The sequence below is a fragment of the Bos javanicus genome, chromosome 11 (genome assembly GCF_032452875.1).
Source record: "Bos javanicus breed banteng chromosome 11, ARS-OSU_banteng_1.0, whole genome shotgun sequence".
Classification (NCBI taxonomy): Eukaryota; Metazoa; Chordata; class Mammalia; order Artiodactyla; family Bovidae; genus Bos; species Bos javanicus.
Window position 1 is genome coordinate 28,798,037 of NC_083878.1, and position 20,864 is coordinate 28,818,900.

The 20,864-nt window shown below is 47.4% G+C and overlaps 1 long non-coding RNA gene across 1 annotated transcript; it reads right to left on the reverse strand.

Annotated features, from left to right (window-relative positions):
• Window positions 1-12,040: 12,040 nt before the first annotated feature.
• Window positions 12,041-16,336, reverse strand: LOC133256965 (uncharacterized). The gene is made up of 2 exons (XR_009739353.1): window positions 13,399-16,336; window positions 12,041-12,204 (listed from the first exon to the last, which is right to left on the reverse strand). It is a non-coding gene; the product is annotated as an uncharacterized LOC133256965 (long non-coding RNA).
• Window positions 16,337-20,864: the final 4,528 nt, after the last annotated feature.

Consider the following 20,864-nt stretch of genomic DNA (forward strand, 5'->3'; position numbering starts at 1 on the left):
GAAGTGGTAATTGAGTTTATCAAATGAAATTACCTCCGCTCAGCCCACCTCCTCCTCAGCTTGCCTTTCTCAATCAGGAATAACCAACACCACCTTTCACACAGCACACTTGCATATTTGAATGGCTTCCCAGGAGTCTTTGAGTGGCATATAATTACACTTAATTTAATTTTTTTTGTCATTAGTCCCAGAGGCTTTGATCCAAAGTCCGTATTATTCTGATATAAGGAAAATAAAGCCCCACCTTAAATTAAATATTTTCCTTTGAGTAGTTTGCTGTTCATTGTACAACTGATCTTCTGGTAGAGTTTTCAGTTTCCAGCAGCCACTTCTGTGCTTGGCATCTTTTCCAGTTCCTTGTGTTTCCCCATCAGTTGTCAGGTCACCAGGAGCCTGAGCACACTTGGGTTTCAGAGACACTTCCAGACACAAGGTCCCAGGAGGTGACACATACGGGAATCTCATCTCTCTTGTATCTTCCATGTGAGGCCAGCCACCCTGACCTTGAGTTTAGGGCACGGGGTTTTTGTGCTGAGCACACACTGAGGGACAGAAAATGAAGCGTTTCTGTGTTTGTTTCAAGTAACATAAATAACACCAGTCACAATCTGGCCAATTTTCCATTTCTAAATGGAGGTACTATTAAGTACCTCCAATATGAGAATTCATCATACCTTCCCTCAAGGGTCTAACACTATTGAAAAAGAAGAAGACTGAAAAAGGTCAGCAGTAGGAGGCAGCCAAATGAAGTGCAGGCTATCATAGAGGTGCAAAAAATACAGAGGAATCTCAGAAAGAGGAGTGAACTTACCAGGCCATTCTTGTTCAGCTTTTGGGAAAAATCTCCTCCCTTCTTCACGGCTAAGCCAACCATCTCATTGTCCCCAACTGCCTACTATCATGATTCTCTAGGACCTGCCTGAATTCTCCCCAACTTAGATTGACTGTGTGGATCACAATAAACTGTGGAAAATTCTGAAAGAGATGGGAATACCAGACCACCTGACCTCCCTCTTGAGAAACCTATATGCAGGTCAGGAAGCAACAGTTAGAACTGGACATGGAACAACAGATTGGTTCCAAATAGGAAAAGGAGTACGTCAAGGCTGTATATTGTCACCCTGCTTATTTAACTTATATGCAGAGTACATCATGAGAAACGCTGGACTGGAAGAAACACAAGCTGGAATCAAGATTGCCGGGAGAAATATCAATAACCTCAGATATGCAGATGACACCACCCTTATGGCAGAAAGTGAAGAGGAACTCAAAAGCCTCTTGATGAAAGTGAAAGAGGAGAGTGAAACAGTTGGCTTAAAGCTCAACATTCAGAAAATGAAGATCATGGCATCTGGTCCCATCACTTCATGGGAAATAGATGGGGAAACAGTGTCAGACGTTATTCTTGGGGGTTCCAAAATCACTGCAGATGGTGACTGCAGCCATGAAATTAAAAGATGCTTACTCCTTGGAAGGAAAGTTATGACCAACCTAGATAGCATATTCAAAAGCAGAGACATTACTTTGGCAACAAAGGTCCGTCTAGTCAAGGCTATGGTTTTTCCAGTGGTCATGTATGGATGTGAGAGTTGGACTGTGAAGGCTGAGAGCCAAAGAATTGATGCTTTTGAACTGTGGTGTTGGAGAAGACTCTTGAGTGTCCCTTGGACTGCAAGGAGATCCAACCAGTCCATTCTAAAGGAGATCAGTCCTAGGTGTTCTTTCGAAGGACTGATGCTGAAGCTCTAATACTTTGGCCACCTGATGCAAAGAGTTGACTCACTGGAAAAGACTCTAATGCTGGAGGGATTGGGGGCAGGAGGAGAAGGGGACGACAGAGGATGAGATGGCTGGATGGCATCACTGACTCAATGGACATGAGTTTGAGCAAACTCCGGTAGTTGGTGATGGACAGGGAGGCCTGGCATGCTGCGATTCATGGGGTCGCAAAGAGTCGGACATGACTGAGCGACTGAACTGAACTGAAATTGAGGAGTTGATCATGCAGACCACTGATTTCCTTTTCACCCTAATTCCTGGCATCATCTCAGGAATTTTGCATCCACGCAAATAGCTAGCATCCCAGTCTCCAGGTCCTTCACATTCTCAGCTCCAGGGACCTTCACCTCCTATCCACATTGGGCTGCCCATTCCCTTGGTCCCACCTCCTATATTACAACCACCCAAAACCACTTCATCCTTACAGTCTTAACCTTAATAATCCACTCTCACATCTTTGATTTCTCTAGCTCTCACTCAGGTCCTCCCACTACACCTACTCTCTGACCTCATCTTGACCTCTGAGCTCCTAACTCTACCTGGCTCTCCACTTCTGTCAGCAGCTCCTGACCTCACTTCCTCCCACTCTACATAGTTTCGCTTCCATTGTTCTCGCTCCAGCGCTATCATCTGCTTGTCTTTCTATCACATCTATCCCATAAACTCCTAAACCTGGGTTAACCTAAATCTCTGCCTTCTTTACCATGGCTACTTTCAGGACTGCTAGAGAAGAGCTCACTGCAATGAAGAAGTGTGCTCCACAAATTCCCAGCATCAGCTGCACCCTCACCACTCGCAGCCACTCAACTTCTCCCACTCCCCTCAAGGTTTCTAACCTTTGTGTTTTTCCTCAACTTCCATCCTCAGTTCCCTTCTCTTTTAGTTGACCCTAATTCTTATCTCAGAGAGATATAAACTGAAATCTCTCAACTTTTTGCCCCTTCACTGCCACTACCTAGAAAACTGTCTCGGTCTACCTTTCATATGGCCCTTCTTCAGAAAACAAGACATTCCGGATGTTCAGATATATCCATCATCATCGACTTCCTCAAGGCCTTGGCTCCATTAGGAACAATTTCCCTTCTGTACTTGTCAGCCTATGAATTCCTTGTTTTTTCTTCCTGTAAACAAGCTCATGCTTCTCCTTTAAAAAAAAATTCTCCCAATCAATCCCTTCCCTCTCACGTCACTAAGCAGTCATACAGTATACCTTCCTTCCAAGCTTATAGGACAGTCTCCAGTTTCTCACTTCCAATCCACTCCTCAATACAGACAATCTGGAGTCCACCCCTCCTATGCCCCTGAAAATATCTAGTCAATATCTACACTCAGGTACCTCGTGGATAGCTCAAACTCAACATGTGCAAAACCAGACTTCTCACATCTGAACCCAAACCTTCTTCACTCACAATCCTCACCAGCTCAGCTGAGGGTAATGCCATCCTTCCAGTTGCTCAAGCTAAGAAACTCAGAACACTCCTCTTCTCCTTTCTCTCATACCCTATATCCCAATCCACCAGGAATTCTGTAGTGTGTATCTTCAAAACAGATCCAAATCGGATATATCTGAACACAAAATAAAAAGTTTCGAGTCTGAGGGGACTAAAAAGGGGGAAAAAAACAAAACAAAACAGATCCATAATTTGATATTTCTGACTATCTCCACCATCCTAACTCAAGATATCACCTCCTCTTGCCTGGATTACTCCAATAGCAGGTCTTCCTGCAGCTCCCCACCCCCAACCTATAGCTGATCTTCAATGCAGTAGCCAGAATAATCTGTATTTTTATAGCATAAGCTATACCATATCATCAGAGAAGACAATGGCACCCCACTCCAGTACTCTTGCTTGGAAAACCCCATGGGCGGAGGAGCCTGGTGGGCTGCAGTCCATGGAGTCGGGAAGAGTCAGACACGACTGAGCGACTTCACTTTCACTTTTCACTTTCATGCATTGGAGAAGGAAATGGCAACCCACTCCAGTGTTTTTGCCTGGAGAATCCCAGGGACGGGGGAGCCTGGTAGGCTGCCGTCCATGGGGTTGCACAGAGTCGGACACGACTGAAGGGACTTAGCAGCGGCATACCATATAATTTCTTGCCTCAAAACATTCCATTGCTACCCAAAGTCAAAGTCCTTCCAAGGGTCTGCCAAGCCCTCGAAGGGTTGCTTCCACTCCACCCTTACCTCCTGATGTTATCTCCTCCTGTTTTCCCTCCTTCACTCACCTCTAGTCATGCTGCCTTCCTTGCTATTCCAGGCAGATTCCACCCTGAGGCCCTGTCACTGGCTATGCTTTTTGCCTGACAGGCTTTTGCCCAGATATTCATGTGCTCTCATCACTTTCAAGTCTTTGCTCACATGTAACCACCAGATTAAAAATCACAACCCCCTACCCAACATTCCTGGTTTTCCTCTTAATACGTCTGACTTTTTTTTTATCTATAGCACTTACACACCCTTCTAGCATGCTATAAAAATACTTGTTCATTCTTTATTAGCTATCTCCCCTCACTAGAATGGAATTATTTGCTGAAAAATCCCATGTTCTAGGAATAGTATAGTAGGTATTCAATATATATTTGTTGAAACTGAACTGAATTACCATGTTCAACCAGTGATCCAAAGGAAACATTCCGATTCCACCTGTGTAGATACCCCCGTAATTCCAACACTGTGCCCCCATTCATCTCCCCGAACCTTTCTCTCCTCCTCTAATTTTCCTTCTATATCTTTCTCTACTCCTGTTTCCAAGTTTCTCTTTCTCTAAGCAGTGATGGTCCTCAATCTTCCTTTCTCCCCAGTCTTCACATTCTCCCTAAACCTCATCTACTCGAGGTTTCAACCACCATTTGAACGTGATCTAAAACCTACCCCTCCAGACAGACCTCTCTCCAGCTTCAGACCCATGTAAGGCATCTGGTTACCAGATAATCTGAAACTCAGTAAGTCCAAACCTGCTCCTTTTCCCAAGCTCCCTTTCTCAGTGAGCACCACTCATCCAGGTGTCCAAACCAGAGACCCAGGAGTCATCCTAGATCACTCCCTCTCCCTCTCACCCTCCATATCCAATACCCTTGTTCCCACCCCCAGCACCATCTCTGGTCACCTAGTCCTTGAACTGCCATCATAGGCTGCTCACTCTTTCTGCTTCTAAACTCGCCCCTCCAGCCCTTTCCAGCCTCAGTATGATCATTCAGGTTGCTTCCTGCCCCTTGGCCATCTACAGGGGAAAACAAACGCCCGCAGGCAGGAGTCCCAGTCCCTGTCATGTCACAGCCCTCCCACTGTCCACTCAAACCGTCCTAAACTCACGCTTGCATCCTCCTCTGAACATGCACGCCTGTGCAGGCTTCCATGCCTGTGCACATGCTTTTCCCTCACCCTGCCTCTCTCTCTTTAGACATCACGTTCTTCACATTTCAGGTGCTGTGTCCTCCTAAAGCCTTGTCCAATTCCTCCAAGCAACCCAGAGCATTCCACTCATTTTTCAGCCACATTACGTGCATGACTCCACCATGCCAATTACCTTGTGGGCTTGCATTGATGATTATAATAAACCCTCCCTTTGACCTCCCATGGTAGTTGTAAGAGTCAAAACATAAAAGGAGAAAGGGCTTGGTAAGCTGTAAAACCTCAAACAGCTCTTAGTCATGGAGGGAGGCAGGAGTCAATGGTGAGAGATACATGGAAACAATTACAATACAAATAAAAAGATTATTACTACCATAGAGCTTCAGATATGAAAACTGAGGTTCAAAGACCCTTTAATCCTCAACAGGAAGCAACAAAACCTGGATCTAAGCATCCTGACAACCATGGAACATTTAGTCAGGGTTCAAGTACAGGAAACAGAAATCACTCTTGCTTGTTAAGGAAACATGTTGTAACATAGGGGATTCAGTGCTTACAGAATGGATCGTGGAAAGAGTGTGAGAAGAGAGCTCTAGGCTAGGCCATCAGAAACAGTGATCTGAACCGGCCCATCAGGGGAGCTGCCGCCTCTGCCATAATCAGGATGGCAGAGAATCAAATCTCAACACACAGAATCATTGAAATCAAGAGCACACTGCCATGACTCCAGTTTCAAAATCTGGGAGGCACTGCCAGCCCACCAACACCCATGGAGCTAGTGACTGGACATGAGGTCATGACTGCAGGAACTCTCACACCCAGAATCACCCGGGTCACCAGCAAGAGCCAGCGCAGCATGAAAATGACCTCCCTCCACTTCTGCATCCACACACTACATTAGACCATCTAACAGTGGAAATAAATGTAAATCTAGAACCCTAGGAGCAGGGGAACCCCGGAAACGGTGTTTCTAACTTTACAGTCTCTGAGGCACAGGAAGACACATACGAGCTTGAGATGGACACCAAGCGGCAACACACGGCATCTACCACACAGCACAAGGAAATCACACATCGTATTAAGGGATACACATCTTATTTTGGAAAAGTTCCTCTCAGGGGAGACGGTGTTTGCTCATTGGTCGGTTGTTTGTTTTCAAACAAAGACCCAAAGGGCATTTTAGTCCCTAGGAAAAGAAAGTTTTTCCTCATACAAACTGCTGAGGGAAATTTCTCACACGGGGGCATTCGGTGGAGGACACTGCTTGAACCAGCACGCAGTGTCTTCACCAGAAGCCTCACAGCAGACACAGGAGGCATTCATGTGCTGGTCCTTGAGTTGCCTTTGCTAAAATCAAAGGTATGACATGGACATGGAATCAGGGGCCTCACTTGTCCGCATAGCTGTCATTAAGACTGTCTGACCCTCAGGCTGGTCACTTTCAAACCGTGCTCCAGAGCCTGCATGTTCACAGAGGAGCCTGGGGACTCTCGGGCCCCTCTCCCAGAATAGCCAGAGTTTTATCCGTCCTATCTCAAGTCCACATAAAGTTCCCTTTGAAGAAAAGGGTTTAATTGCTTTTAAAATTTTCTGAAAATTAATCTTTGCTCATCTCTCACAAAAGTTACTTCTTACAACCAGTTTGTGATAGGAGCCAAACGGCAGACAATGTGAAAACCGACGCTGGCCCACACAAGACCAGAATTCTGTTCAGCTGACCAAGACGGATTCAAAAGCTCTCGAGAGGCCCACGAGGGCCAATTCTGAGGTGGCCTTTTCCAGATGCCAAAGTCTGGGTGTTTTTCTTCACCACTGCCTGCAGAACCCACGTCTAGGCTAGGACCACGACACAAAATAAACTGTAGAATCTCCGGGTACAGAAGGAACTTGGAGGTCCTCCAGCCCAATACCCTCACTTGACAGGTGAGAAAACTGAAGTCTAGAGGGAGGAAGGGGCTGGTGAGCCACAGAGCCAGGTGCTCCCTCCCCCACCCAGCTCCTTTTTGTGGGCACTTACACCTATCTGCTCCTGCCAGTTCTATATTTAATCATGTCTTGCCTGCATCTGCAACTCCGTTAGAATGAAAACGCACACCTCACAATGCTAGCAGTGTTCTCCTGCAGGCCGCTGAGCATTTACTAGAGATCAGCGATTCCAAGAAAACTGCGGCAAATAAACATCTCCATCAATCATAGGAGCAGCTGTCTGAATGACTCTGAATTGAAGGATAAAACGCCTCCAGCTACCTTTTGCCCTTCCAGAAAAGAATCTACCACCTTTGTTTCTCTCCCCGCTTCTTAGGCAGAACTCCTGGTCTCCATTCCCAAAACAGAGCCTGCCAGATGAGGTTCAGCTGTCAACCTATCCAGCAAAAACAGCTGAATCTGGTTCAGCAGGAAGAGGAACAGCAGCCCCCGGTGAAGCGAAGCCCAGGTACAGCCTGGATCTTTCCATTTAGGCCAAGATCGGCCTCCCATTTCTTCAGCGGACTGGTAGCTAGAGGCCAAGTCAGGATGTAGGCGCAGGGTGGAAGACACTTTCTGAAAGGCCCAGGAGACCAGAAGAGTGAGGAGAGCCTGCTAGAGGAGTCCCATCAGTTGAGGGCTTTCACGCTCCTTCTCACCGGTTACAGCTTTGGCCAAATGAAATCAGTCACTTTGTGTGGAGTGCCTTTGAAGCTGAACTGTTCTCCCCTCACCAGGCTTTCTCCTCTAGCCTTGCTGGTTTCTTCCACAGCCCCAGCAGCCTCCCATCTCAGAGGCCTAACCTCAGTCAAGTCCCGCTGACCCTTCCTACATGATGGTTTTCATGTATGTCCCCTGGGGTGCCATCCTGGTCTCTCACACCATCCTCTCCGGCCTGGAACTTACAGGGGCCTCCAGAACGGGTCCCTCCAGTTGATCTCTCCAATCCTCTCTCACACAAATGGCCACGTTCTCTTCCTCACAGTCCTTTGCATGTGATCCTTGCTCGTCAACTTGCAATGTTGCCCAAGGTAATGAACTGCGACTTCAAGGTCCCCCATAACTGGGCTGCCAACCAAATTTCCAGAATCGTGTCCCTGTTATGGGCACACTTGCACGGGTGTGTATACACACACACACAATCACAGAGCTTTTGATTAAGCCAGAATGACGTCCCCACTGTTCCTAGGAAATGTTCCATGGATTCCTGTCATTGTGCCATTGTTCCCACCACTTCCCCAGCCTGGCACTCCCTCCCCCATAACGTGAACTAAGTCCCTCTCATCCTTCCCACCTTCCCTCCTCCTTCCAGGTCCGCAGAGAGCGGTGCCCATCCTGACTGCACACCCGGTTTGTCCTGTGCACCAACCATACTAACACAGCCTGCAAACAACTGGCAAGTTAGAGCATATGTCATTACTGCCGTTAGCAGAGCCTGCACACGAAGAGCTGGAGGAGCCGTCTCCCCAAGTCCACACAGCAGTGGGTAGTTGCAGCACAACTCGCCTGGTCTCCAGCCCACTCCAGCCCTCTGCTGGGACCCCTGCAAAGCCAGAGGCAGAGGAGCTGGAAGGAGGAGGAGGAGGTAGGGGGAGGGTGGGGGAGAAGCAGTGAGTAATGGTCGGCTTCCCCAGTCAGCCAGAAAAAAATAGGGCAAGCTCAGCTTGCGGAAGCACCCAGCACAGCATCCGCCACGTGATCAGCCAGAGGCGGAGACCGCGCAGGGGGCCTCTTCCTATAAACAAGCCCATTGCCTTGTGGTAAAAACACGAGGGGGCAGTGTTTCTGGTTTCCTGGAAGGCAGCCCGGAGGCCACTGCCATTTTTGCATCTTTTTGCGTTATCACATTGACTTGGGGGAGTTGGACACAGTTTGTTGGGCTGTATAGGAAAACACAGTAGCCAAGCCTTCCAAACAGGGCGCTTTTGTCCACAGCTGACACCCTGGCCGGGAGCCCAGCTCAGCCTCAGCGAAGATTTAGGTCAGAAGGAAAATGGCGGGGTGGGGGGTAGGGGGGGTGGCTGCAGCCTTAGTATCTGGCCTAGCAAGATGGAGACGGTTCCCACGGTCACACCTGTGCTCCTCCGGCAGGCGCATGGGGCGGCTGGCCTTTCCTCCGCCAGCACTGCGGCCTCTAGGAGGAGATGTGGGTAGGCCGCATCAGCCCTGCAAAAGAGCTATTTGGCAAATTCCTATTGTGCTGGAAATTCCCCATTTTGCCATTTCGTTCAGTTGTCACCACTTCCCAGTTAGCTCAAGTCAAAAGCTCTTCTCTTACCTGTTGGGAGTGTGCAGACCTGTGAGGAGGAGGAATTGTGACCCAAGAGAAGCTTCCGGTCAGCTGTGGAGGTGGCCAGGGAGCCGGGAACCATTTCCAAAGCAAGTAAGCTTCAAGAGGCAAAAAAGCACGTCGTCCTGAGTCACGGAGACTTTGAGGGCTGTGCCTGCTTTATAGGAAGTTCATTTTACACAGTGTTTTCCCCATTCAAAGGAGAGTTTTAGAGGACCTGCCCTTTAACCACTTGCTGCCATGCTCCCCCTGAAACACCCTTTCAAAAAGGCTCCTTTTCACGGGGATCAACACCAGAACCTATCCCGAAGTTCTTGTCGCCCATGCGCATTTATGGGGCTGGCAAATAGGCTTCAGGTGCCCGCATCTTTTGTTAAAAAAGGGTCACCTGCCTAGGCCTGGCGCCTGGCTGCATTGCGAAGCTCGCTTGCTGGCCTCGCCCGCCATCTTCTGGATGAAGGTAGAACTGCTGCCAGCGAAAGGCTATTTGGACAGAAGATGCTTCAGGGCAAACTTGAAAACCAACCAAGGAGGGCCCATGAAAAAGAACTACTTTTGAATTCCCAGAAAACTTTCACGGACTTCATTTTCAACAGCAAAGATGTGTGTAAAGATACATCTCTTTGTTATTTTTTTAAATCATTCCCAGTGTGTCTTGCCTCACTTATTACCAAACAAGCATGCATTTGAACCCCGGCTATGAGCCAGAGGCCATGCTAGGTGCTGGGGGCAGATGAATCACACAGTCTCTGTTTTAAAAGAAAGCCTGGAGTCTTTTCGTAGGAACCTAAAACTTCTCCTTAAAATTCAATTTAGAAAATAAAAAGTCTGGAGTCTCTTTGGACAAACCAAAAATTTCTCTATAAGATTAATTAAAAAAACACCTAAAGTCCAGAGGTCCAGAAACCTGTGACCCAAGGGTAACATTGCAATGTGATCAGTGCCATTAGGGGGTGTCCCACGTGCCCTCAGGCCTGGGAAGGAAGAAGTCTGCCTGGGGCAGAAAGGGAAATTGTCCAAGGGGAACAGAAAAGGTGACATTTGACTGGTGGTGAGCACCCAGTCCATTCTAAAGGAGATCAGTCCTGGGTGTTCTTTGGAAGGAATGATGCTAAAGCTGAAACTCCAGTACTTTGGCCACCTCATGCGAAGAGTTGACTCATTGGAAAAGACTCTGATGCTGGGAGGGATTGGGGGCAGGAGGAGAAGGGGATGACAGAGGATGAGATGGCTGGATGGTATCACTGACTCGATGGACGTGAGTCTGAGTGAACTCCAGGAGTCGGTGATGGACAGGGAGGCCTGGCCTGCTGCGATTCATGGGGTCTCAAAGAGTCAGACACGACTGACTGAGCGACTGAACTGAACTGAACTGAGCAGCCAAAGAGGGAGGGCAGGGAAGGCTCAAGTTAGTCTCATAGAGTCACGGGCCACTCCCCGCCTTCCTCCCCTTTCCATAGTGGCCAGCAACATTGTTAGCAGACGGGAACATTGTTAGCAACTGGTCACTGGGAAACTTGGAGGGTGTTGAACATGGGTGGGAACCTTGGAGAGTCTAGAGAAGGTGGAGAGGTGAAAGGTTATGGGATCTTTTTGAAGATGATTTGGGGGAGGGGGTGCTGCAGAGTCGCTGGTTCCGCCCACAGGTGTGGGGCAGACAGTAAATGCTGTGGCCAAGAGGAAGTAAGACACCAGACTTTGGAGTAAATGGAAACTGGGTTTGGATCTCAACTTGGCTGCGTCACAGCTGTGTGACGTGGGCAGACCACTTAACTTCTCTGAGCTGTGGTTTCTTCCCGCATAAACAGGAGTGATGGTAACAGTCTCTGCTGAGGGGAGTTAAATGAGGCAACGCCTGTGGAGCCCTAGCCCAAGGCCTGTCAGTGACTGGCTGGGGAGGCCTCGGGGCGTGATACTGAGGACCCAGTTTGGGTCTTCTGTAGAGCTCTGTGTCCACTTGTTCCCAGAGGCACCCACACTCTCAGGCATCTTCCAGATAGGGTTGGCACACCTCATGAGATATGCTTGTGCTAAAACACGATTACTTGTTTAGCTTTGATGTCGTTCAGTCGCTAAGATGTGTCCAGCTCTTTGTGACCCCATGCACTGCAGCAGCACACCCAGCTCCTCTGCCCTCCACTATCTCCTGGAGTTTGCTCAAACTCATGTCCACTGAGTCAATGATTTTATTTAACCATCTCATCCTCTGCCACTGCTTTCTCCTCCTGCCCTCAGTCTTTCCCAGCATCAGGGTATTTTCCAGTGAGTTGGCTCTTCACATCAGGTAGCCAAAGTATTGGAGCTTTGCCATCAGTCCTAGCTAGTCCTCCTGTATTTTTAGTGGCTAAATCTGCTTCCAATCCCCCTGGGGGATGAGCCAAGGTAGTAGCCAAGATAGATAATGGAAGTAGTTTGACGCTGCTGTGGAAACCCCTGGAAGCTGCTGGGAACTCAGGCACACCAGAGTCAGAGACTTTCAGGCAGCTTCTGCAGGTCAAAGCTCATTTCAGCCCACCCTCTAATAGTGAGCCAGCATCCCTAAGGTGGGGTCCCTTGAGTTTTGTAGGCAGCTAGTTCTAAGAGCAGGAAGCACGGAGCACACAAGGCAAAGTGAGTCTAGAGCAAATAAATTTGCAGGTTAAACAGGTTCCTTCATGGCTAGACCTTTATTATGCTGATGTGAACTGGGAGTTTCTAGAAGGGGAGGGGGAGAAGGTTTGCAGTGCTTCCCAGGTCCCATCTGGTCCTGGGAACTTGATCTTCACACGCATCCCTTAGTCTTGGCTTTCCAGGAAATGCTGCTCAAAGATGACACCTGAAAGCAAAAATTACATCAAAAACACCTGTAAACCACAGGTGAGACACAGGTGTTAAGCAGTCCCTGACAGAGTGAACTGTCTCACCAGCAGAGACACCATAGCCATGGCCCACGTGTGGGTTTTTAGGGAGGCTCCCACTGCAAATGCTGGGATTTTAAGCTGATGGGGGTTTTGTCATCTTGTGGCACAGCATGGAATTTTCAGGGGCCTTCCGCAAACTCCCAGCCATCTCTTCCATTATTCTGCTTCAGCACCTAAATTCCATCATTGGCGTGTGGAGGCCTTGACATTAGTTCGAGTGCAAATATGCCTGGGAGATGCTCCGGAGCCTCCGTCAGCCACCACCACAAGGTGTGAGTCAGTAGATGTGACCCCTCTCAAGTGACAGGTGGCACCTTTGTTTTCTGGGCTGGGAAGTTACTCTGAGGCTCAGAGCAGGTATTCAAGCTGGGGGTGCGGGGGCTGGGGGGAGCTGACCTGAGCCGTCAGAGGGGAGCCAGGGCCCTGCTAGGGCCAGCAGAGAAGAATCACAATCTAAGCTCCTTCAGAATTTGCCAAGCCCACAGCTTACCTGGAACCCTGTAAAAATCTAAACACTGGCCTGAAATGACATCTCCTCACTCACAGCAAGAGGCCCCTAATCCTTTCCCACAGGTTTGACTCCCCTCTGGAGACTTCTGTCTATCCAGAGGCCTCTAGTCCCTGTGAGATGACATAGCATTTATAGGCATAGGTCACACTCAGGTCCAGGCCTGCTCTAACCTAGCCCCCAGTTCTGGAAACCCAGCCACCTGCTACCCCAGGTCCAAGACCTGAGTGCTTTGGTCCTGCCCCGTCACCTTATTTTCCAAGCCCAGAAGTTGATTCACTGCCACATTCACCCCTTCTGGTATCTTAATTTTCTGCCTGTCATTCCACTTTGGGGCCTGCAGCCCTGTAGCCCTTCACCCCCGCAAGGATTGGGGGTTGTACCCCAGGGCCCAGGACAAAGCCAGACGCTGCTAAAATAGTTCTCCTATGCCTCCTCCTACTGGATGGCTCCCGACTCCTTCCTGCTAGAGGTCCCATGGACAAAGACCCACCCCTCCCCCCCACCTCCCACAATGGCTCCTTCCTTTGCTGGTCTCATTCCCACGGTTCTGTTTATAATCAATTGATGAGTATTCCTGAGTATGACATGTTCCGCCCACCTTACTCTCCCCTCTGGAACACAGACTCCACAGCCAGTTCTGGAGATCCAGGTTGCCATCAGGAGGTTTTTCGAGCTGGAATGCCTCCCAGGGGACTTGTGGATTTAGCTTTTCTGGGGTGACCTGAGAATTCTGCAAATGACCAGGAGGAAGAACCTCCGGAAAAACTCCTAGGCTGAAAGCTGCCCGGTAAGGACAAGCTGGACCACAAGGGGGCAATGTCGGCCAATGGTGCTTCACTGAATTAAGGTCGCCTTCCTCTTGTAGCGGTGAGGGAAGGATGGAACATTCTTTATGGGAATAAGTTTATGTTAAGTTACATGAAATGAAAAAGGAGTGTCTGATGAAACATTCAAGGCTCTTGGGGGGCTACTTCAGCATTAGCATAGGGGAGACGTTCCATACTGCATTCAGGACATTCTAGAATACCAGCTCAGGGCAAGTGTAATAGCAGCTGTACCATCTTGCTCCTAGCTCACCTGTGGTAATGTGGGGGGACAAGGATAATAGGCCTGTATGAAGCAGGACAGGTTTCATGGCCCCAGTGCTTATGTGCAGAAACTGCATTCCTGGAGGATTCCAATAACTTGCCAGGGTCTTGGCTTAGCCAATGGCAGAGCTGGACCCAGGACCCCAGGACCTCAATCCCTGGGTCAGAACATTTTCCACAGTTCTCCACTGGGCCCTTCCTGCCACCCCAGAGGAGTTATTCAGAAATTGGTTGAATTTTCAGCCTCAGGGCTGAAAGCCCCTGAGGCCCAAGCTGGAGGGTCTCCACGCCCCGTTTCCAGCTCTGAACAATTCAAGTCCAGAATTTCACCCTTATGCCAACTCTTCAGTGGAGTAGGCCTCCCATCAGGAGCTTCCACCTGGTTAGAGCATAAGGGCACCTGTATTCAGGCTTCACCACTGATGGGCTTTGCTTCAGTAAGCCTAGTATGTAAATAGCCATTGGATTTATAGAAATAAGAGATTGGTAGGGAAGCAGCTTTGTGAAATGATACATATAATTCTTTTAGATAGCAAGGTTCCCACACCCATCACCATACTTCCCAGGCATTTAATTTATATCCACTTTTGTGGGGATTCATCTGCTGCTAATTTACTCATATCACAGTAGAGAGATCAAACAAAGAAAGTGGTCAGAAGTGAGGCCTCTGGTTCTCCTTAGAGGGTGTAAGGACGAAAAGGAGAAAATGCAGCTCCTTGACCCTCTGGCCTGCCACTCTGGCCGACCCTCTGGCCTACCCACCTCCCACTCACTAGCCAGAAGGGAGCCACAGCCTGATCAGGGCCATCGGCTACACTGACCCTTTACTGCCCCTGCTGTGAGTGAGACAGCATGTCCTGCCCTCATCCAACTGCTGCTCTAGAGGGAAAATGAGACAAGCACCAGGTCACTTAACACAAGGCAGCTGGAGACTCAACAAAGGACACAGTTTCACAGGTGGCAGTAGCTGGCATAGGCCTTGAAGTCTGGAGGGACTTTCATAGGTAGAGATAAAGGAGAGAGGGTTTTGTAGGCTGAGAAAACTGCCAGCAAAAAGTCAGGAAGGCATGTGAACTCGAGTGTGCCTAGGGAATGTCAAGAAGCATTGTCCCTCTCCAATTAGATCACATGCTCCACAAAGGTGAGAAGTACATATGATGAGCCTCGGTATCCAGCACAGGGTCATGAACCTGGAAGGGGCTTGTGAAGTATCATTTTGGGTGAACCTCTCAAAAGGCAGCACCTTCCCCTGGGGTACTGAAGCAGCTGTGTTGACAGCAAACTGAATTCCTAGCACCTACATGCTATGTCAGTTATCAATTTATTGCCTCTCAACTGTAAATCCTCCCTTAATTGCCCAACTCCTGATACTGAAGCAAAGGCCTGTAAGCATCTCTCTTGCCAGCCCCTGATATTAGGCTTTGTCAGCAGAGGGCGCTGAAGAGACATCATACAGTTCTCAAGGCAAGAAGACTGAAGTGGTTGGCCATTCCCTTCTCCAGTTTGTCAGAACTCTCCACCATGACCCGGCCCTCTTGGGTGGCCCTACACTGCATGGCTCAGTTTCATTGAGTTAGACAAGGCTGTAGTCCATGTGATCAGATTGGTTAGTTTTCTGTGATTGTGGTTTTCAGTCTGTTTGCCCTCTGATGGAGAAGGATAAGAGGCTTACGGAAGCTTCCTGATGGGAGAGACTGACTGAGGGGGAAACAGGGTCTTGCTGTGATGGGCGGGGCCATGCTCAGTAATCTTTAATCCAATTTTCTGTTGGAGCTGGAATGTTAGGTCCACGAATCAAGGAAAATTAGAAGTGGTCAAACAGGAGACTGCAAGAACGTAGACATTTTAGGAATCAGCGAAGTGAAATTGACTGGAATGGGTGAATTTAACTCAGATGACCATTGTATCTACTACTGTGCGCAAGAATCCATCAGAAGAAATGGAGTAGCCATCATGGTCAACAAAAGAGTCCAAAATGCAGTACTTGGATGCAATCTCAAAAATGACAGAATGATCTCTGTTCATTTCCAAGGCAAACCATTCAATATCACAGTAATCCAAGTTTATACCCCGACCAGTAATGCTGAAGAAGCTGAAGTTGAACGGTTCTATGAAGACCTACAAGACCTTTTAGAACTAACACCCAAAAAAAGATGTCCTTTTCATTATAGGGGACTGGAATGCAAAAGTAGGAAGTCAAGAAACACCTGGAGTAACAGGCAAATTTGGCCTTGGAGTAGAGAATGAAGCAGGGCAAAGGTTAATAGAGTTTTGCCAAGAGAACACACTGGTCAGAGCAAACACCGTCTTCCAACAACACAACAGAAGACTCTACACGTGGACATCACCAGATGGTCAACACCAAAATCAGATTATATTCTTTGCAGCCAAAGATAGAGAAGCTCTATACAGTCAGCAAAAACAAGACCGGGAGCTGACCGTGGCTCAGATCATGAGCTAAGTGAAGTCGCTCAGTCATGTCCGACTCTTTGAGACCCCATGGACTGTAGCCTACCAGGCTCCTCTGTCCATGGGATTTTCCAGGCAAGAGTACTGGAGTGGATTGCCATTTCCTTCTCCGTTCTTTTCAGATCATGAACTCCTTATTGCCAAATTCAGACTTAAATTGAAGAAAGTAGGAAAAACCACTAGACCATTCAGGTATGACCTAAATCAAATCCCTTACAATTATACAGTGGAAGTGAGAAATAGATTTAAGGGACTAGATCTGATAGACAGAGTGCCTGATGAACTATGGATGGAGGTTCATGACATTGCACAGGAGACAGGGATCAAGACCATCCCCAAGAAAAAGAAATGCAAAAAAGCAAAATGGCCACCTGAGGAGGCTTTACAAATAGCTGTGAAAAGAAGAGAAGGAAAAAGCAAAGGAGAAAAGGAAAGATATACCCATTTGAATGCAGAGTTCCAAACAACAGCAAGGAGAGATACGAAAGCCTTCCTCAGTGATCAATGCAAAGAAATAGAGGAAAACAACAGAATGGGAAAGACTAGAGATCTCTTCAAGAAAATTAGAGACACCAAGGGAACATTTCATGCAAAGATGGGCACAATAAAGGACAGAAATGGTAGAGACCTAACAGAAGCAGAAGATATTAAGAAGAGGCAGCAAGAATGCACAGAAGAACTGTACAAAAAAGATCTTCATGACCCAGATCATCACAATGGTGTGATCACTCACCTAGAGCCAGACATCTTGGAATGTGAAGTCAAGTGGGCCTTAGGAAACATCACTCAACAAAGCTAGTGGAGGTGATGGAATTCCAGTGGAGCTATTTCAAATCCTGAAAGATGATGCTGTGAAAGTGCTGCACTCAATATGCCAGCAAATTTGGAAAACTCAGCAGTGGCCACAGGACTGGAAAAGGTCAGTTTTCATTCCAATCCCAAAGAAAGGCAATGGCAAAGAATGCTCAAACTACCGCAAAATTGCACTCATCTCACACACTAGTAAAGTAATGCTCAAAATTCTCCAATCCAGGCTTCAGCAATACATGAACCATGAACTTCCACATGTTCAAGCTGGTTTTAGAAAAGGCAGAGGAACCAGAGATCAAATTGCCAACATCCGCTGGATCATCAAAAAAGCAAGAGAGTTCCAGAAAAAACGTCTATTTCTGCTTTATTGACTATGCCAAAGCCTTTGACTATGTGGATCACAATAAACTGTGGAAAATTCTGAAGGAGATGGGAATACCAGACCACCTGACCTGCCTCTTGAGAAATCTGTATGCAGGTCAGGAAGCAACAGTTAGAAATGGACGTGGAACAACAGACTGGTTCCAAATAGGAAAAGGAGTACGTCAAGGCTGTATATTGTCACCCTGCTTATTTAACTTATATACAGAGTACATCATGAGAAACATGGGGCTGGATGAAGCACAAGCTGGAATCAAGACTGCTGGGAGAAATATAAATAACCTCAGATATGCAGATGACACCACCCTTATGGCGGAAAGTGAAGAACTGAAGAGCCTCTTGATAAAAGTGAAAGAGGAGAGTGAAAAAGTTGGCTTAAAGTTGAACATTCAGAAAACTAAGTTCATGGCATCTGGTCCCATCACTTCATGGCAAATAGATGGATAAACAGTGGAAACAGTGGCAGACTTTATTTTGGGGGGCTCCAAAATCACTGCAGCTGGTGGTTGCAGCCATGAAATTCAAAGATGCTTACTCCTTGGAAGGAAAGTTATGACCAACCTAGACAGCATATTAAAAAGCAGAGACATTGCTTTGTCAACAAAGGTCCGTCTAGTCAAGGCTATGGTTTTTCCAGTAGTCATGTATGGATGTGAGAGTTGGACTATAAAGAAAGCTGAGGCCCGAAGAATTGATGCTTTTGAACTGTGGTGTTGGAGAAAACTCTTGAGAGTCCCTTGGACTGCAAGGAGATCCAACCAGTCCATCCTAAAGGAGATCAGTCCCGAGCGTTCATTGTAAGGACTGATGTTGAAGCTGAAACTCCAATACTTTGGCCAGCTGATGGGAAGAGCTGACTCATTTGAAAAGACCCTGATGCTAGGAAAGATTGAAGGCAGGAGGAGAAGGGGATGACAGAGGATGAGATGGTTAGATGGCATCACTGACTCAATGGACACGAGTTTGGGTAAACTCTGGGAGTTGGTGATGGACAGGGAGGTGTGCTGCAGTCCATGGGATCGCAAAGAGTCAGACATAACTGAGTGACTGAACTGAACTGAGCTGAAGAGACATTAGAGGAAGAAAGGGCTCCTCTCCTGGCTCTGGTGCTCTCTGCTTTCTTCTTCCTCTCTCAATGCTAGGCGTGGTACTCATCTCCACAGAGTCTCAGGGGCATCTTAGGAGAAGCTTGTCCCAACAGGTTTCCTAGCTAAGGTTCTCCAATGACCTCCTGGAAAGTGTAACACCAGCTTCTAGGCAGCTTCCAGGTGAGATTTGTTGGCACCCCATGGTCAGTTTCCAGCTTGACCTTGACCTCAGTGAACAAGGCCCGATGACTCCAGCCACATCCTCTCCAGCGAGATCTGAATCTCAGCCTCTAAGAGGCACTGCTCCCAAATTCATTCCTGTATTATTTAGAGTTGTCTTACCTCCTAAGTAGCCAATTCCCTGTCACTAGTTAATAATTCTTTACATTCTGCCTTCCCTGTTAGAATTTCTGTGTGGCTTCTGTCTTCTGATCAGGCCCTGACTGATAAAATGCTCATATAGATACTGTGGGGCTGCACTCCTCAGGCCTGAAAGTCTTGTTATGGCCCAGTCTGCAGGCCAAAGAAAGAGCCTGGAAACAGAGACAGAGCTGTTAATATCAACAGTTTGTTGGATAGGGGATCTTACACGCCTGAAGTCAGGGAGGCTACCATTTATAGGTGGAATTGATGTCAGGTTGGTTCATCAGTTACCAGGGAAATCAGCTGCTGGGGTACAGCCCTCACAGCCCCTTTGGTTAACAAGCATCACAAGGGTGGACATTTCCCTTTAATAAACTAGCAGGTGGACCTGTTCTGAACTAAGGATTAGAACAATCACTAGTTGGGGCAAGAAGCAAACATGTAGGCAGTTACTGGTTAAGTTCCATGATTAGGAGGTTTGGATAGTCAGGTAAGGAGGGTTCAGGTAAAGCAGGGACTGGTGGACAAGGGGACATGCAGAGAGCAAGCCATACACATGCCTCCATATACATCCTGGCATACACCCTGGGGGCATGTGTCCCTACGTCAGATGCACCCAACAAATCCTCTGAGCATTTAGGTCTCCTCTTCCTCTTGCGTACTCACTGTATATCAGCCAGGGTTCAGTCAGGAAAATAGAAACTGCTCTCAGTATTTCCAGCAGGAATGGATTTAATACAGGGACTCTGATGCTTAAGTCCAGGCTTTACCTGATCCTACCTGCATTACTACGGGCAGGCGACTAAGCCTTTCTGAAACTCAGTTACTACTTCTGTGAAGACAGAGATAATCATAGTACCTAACTCATAGGATTTCTCTGAAAAATTACACAGAATGATCCATGAAAAGTTCCCAGTACCTGGTAGCTGGTTAGTGCCCGATCATCAGTTCAGCCACTCAATCGCGTCCGACCCTTTTCGACCCCATGGACTGCAACATGCCAGGCTTCCCTGTCCATCACCAACTCCTGTAGCTTACTCAAACTCATACAATCCTCTAAATGCTGTAGCACACCCGAGCTGAAATGTCTCAAAATCCCAGCAATCTGCAACTGAGGCAGCCAGAAAGGGAAGAGGACATGTTGGCAGTTGGACATATGTCCCCAATGAAAGTGAAGGCAACCCCAGATGGGAGAGGGGCCACAGAGGTGGGGCGATGGCATGTAGGATGAGTATGATCCAGTGGCTTAAAGATGCCTACCTCTTCAACTAGAACAGATTACACAGCCTTAACTTCCTTTTACCCGTATTGAGCAAACCTCTCTCTTCCAGACACTTTTTAAAAATTTTAACTGAAAACATAATATATGCACATTGCTTTTTTTAAAAAAAAGTTTAAGAGTACAAAACGCTATACAGTTAGGAATATCTTTGTCCTATCCCAAATCCTCAATCCCTCCATCCTCCCACCTCAAGCACAGCCATCAGGAACCAGTTTCTTGTATGGCTTTACAGGCATATTCTAGGCATCTACCAGTAATAATATGTTTTCCTATTTTTAATGTACAGGAAAGCATTGCTTTTGCTTTTCCACTGAGTAATATATCTTAGAGAACATTCCATAATTGTGCTAATGCATCTACCTTATTTGTTATTTTTTTCTTTAGTCTTATTCTTTTAAAAATCTGCATAGTATTCTTGATATGGATACAGCACTAACCAGATTGCTTCTAGGGGAAATTTAACTTTTTTCCAGTCTTGTTGTAATACACATCCATGTACACCTGTCTTTCTTTTATTTGAAGTAGAAAATCATCTTACCTCTTAGAGTTGGAGCCCCAAAGACCATCCTATGGTCTAGTATAA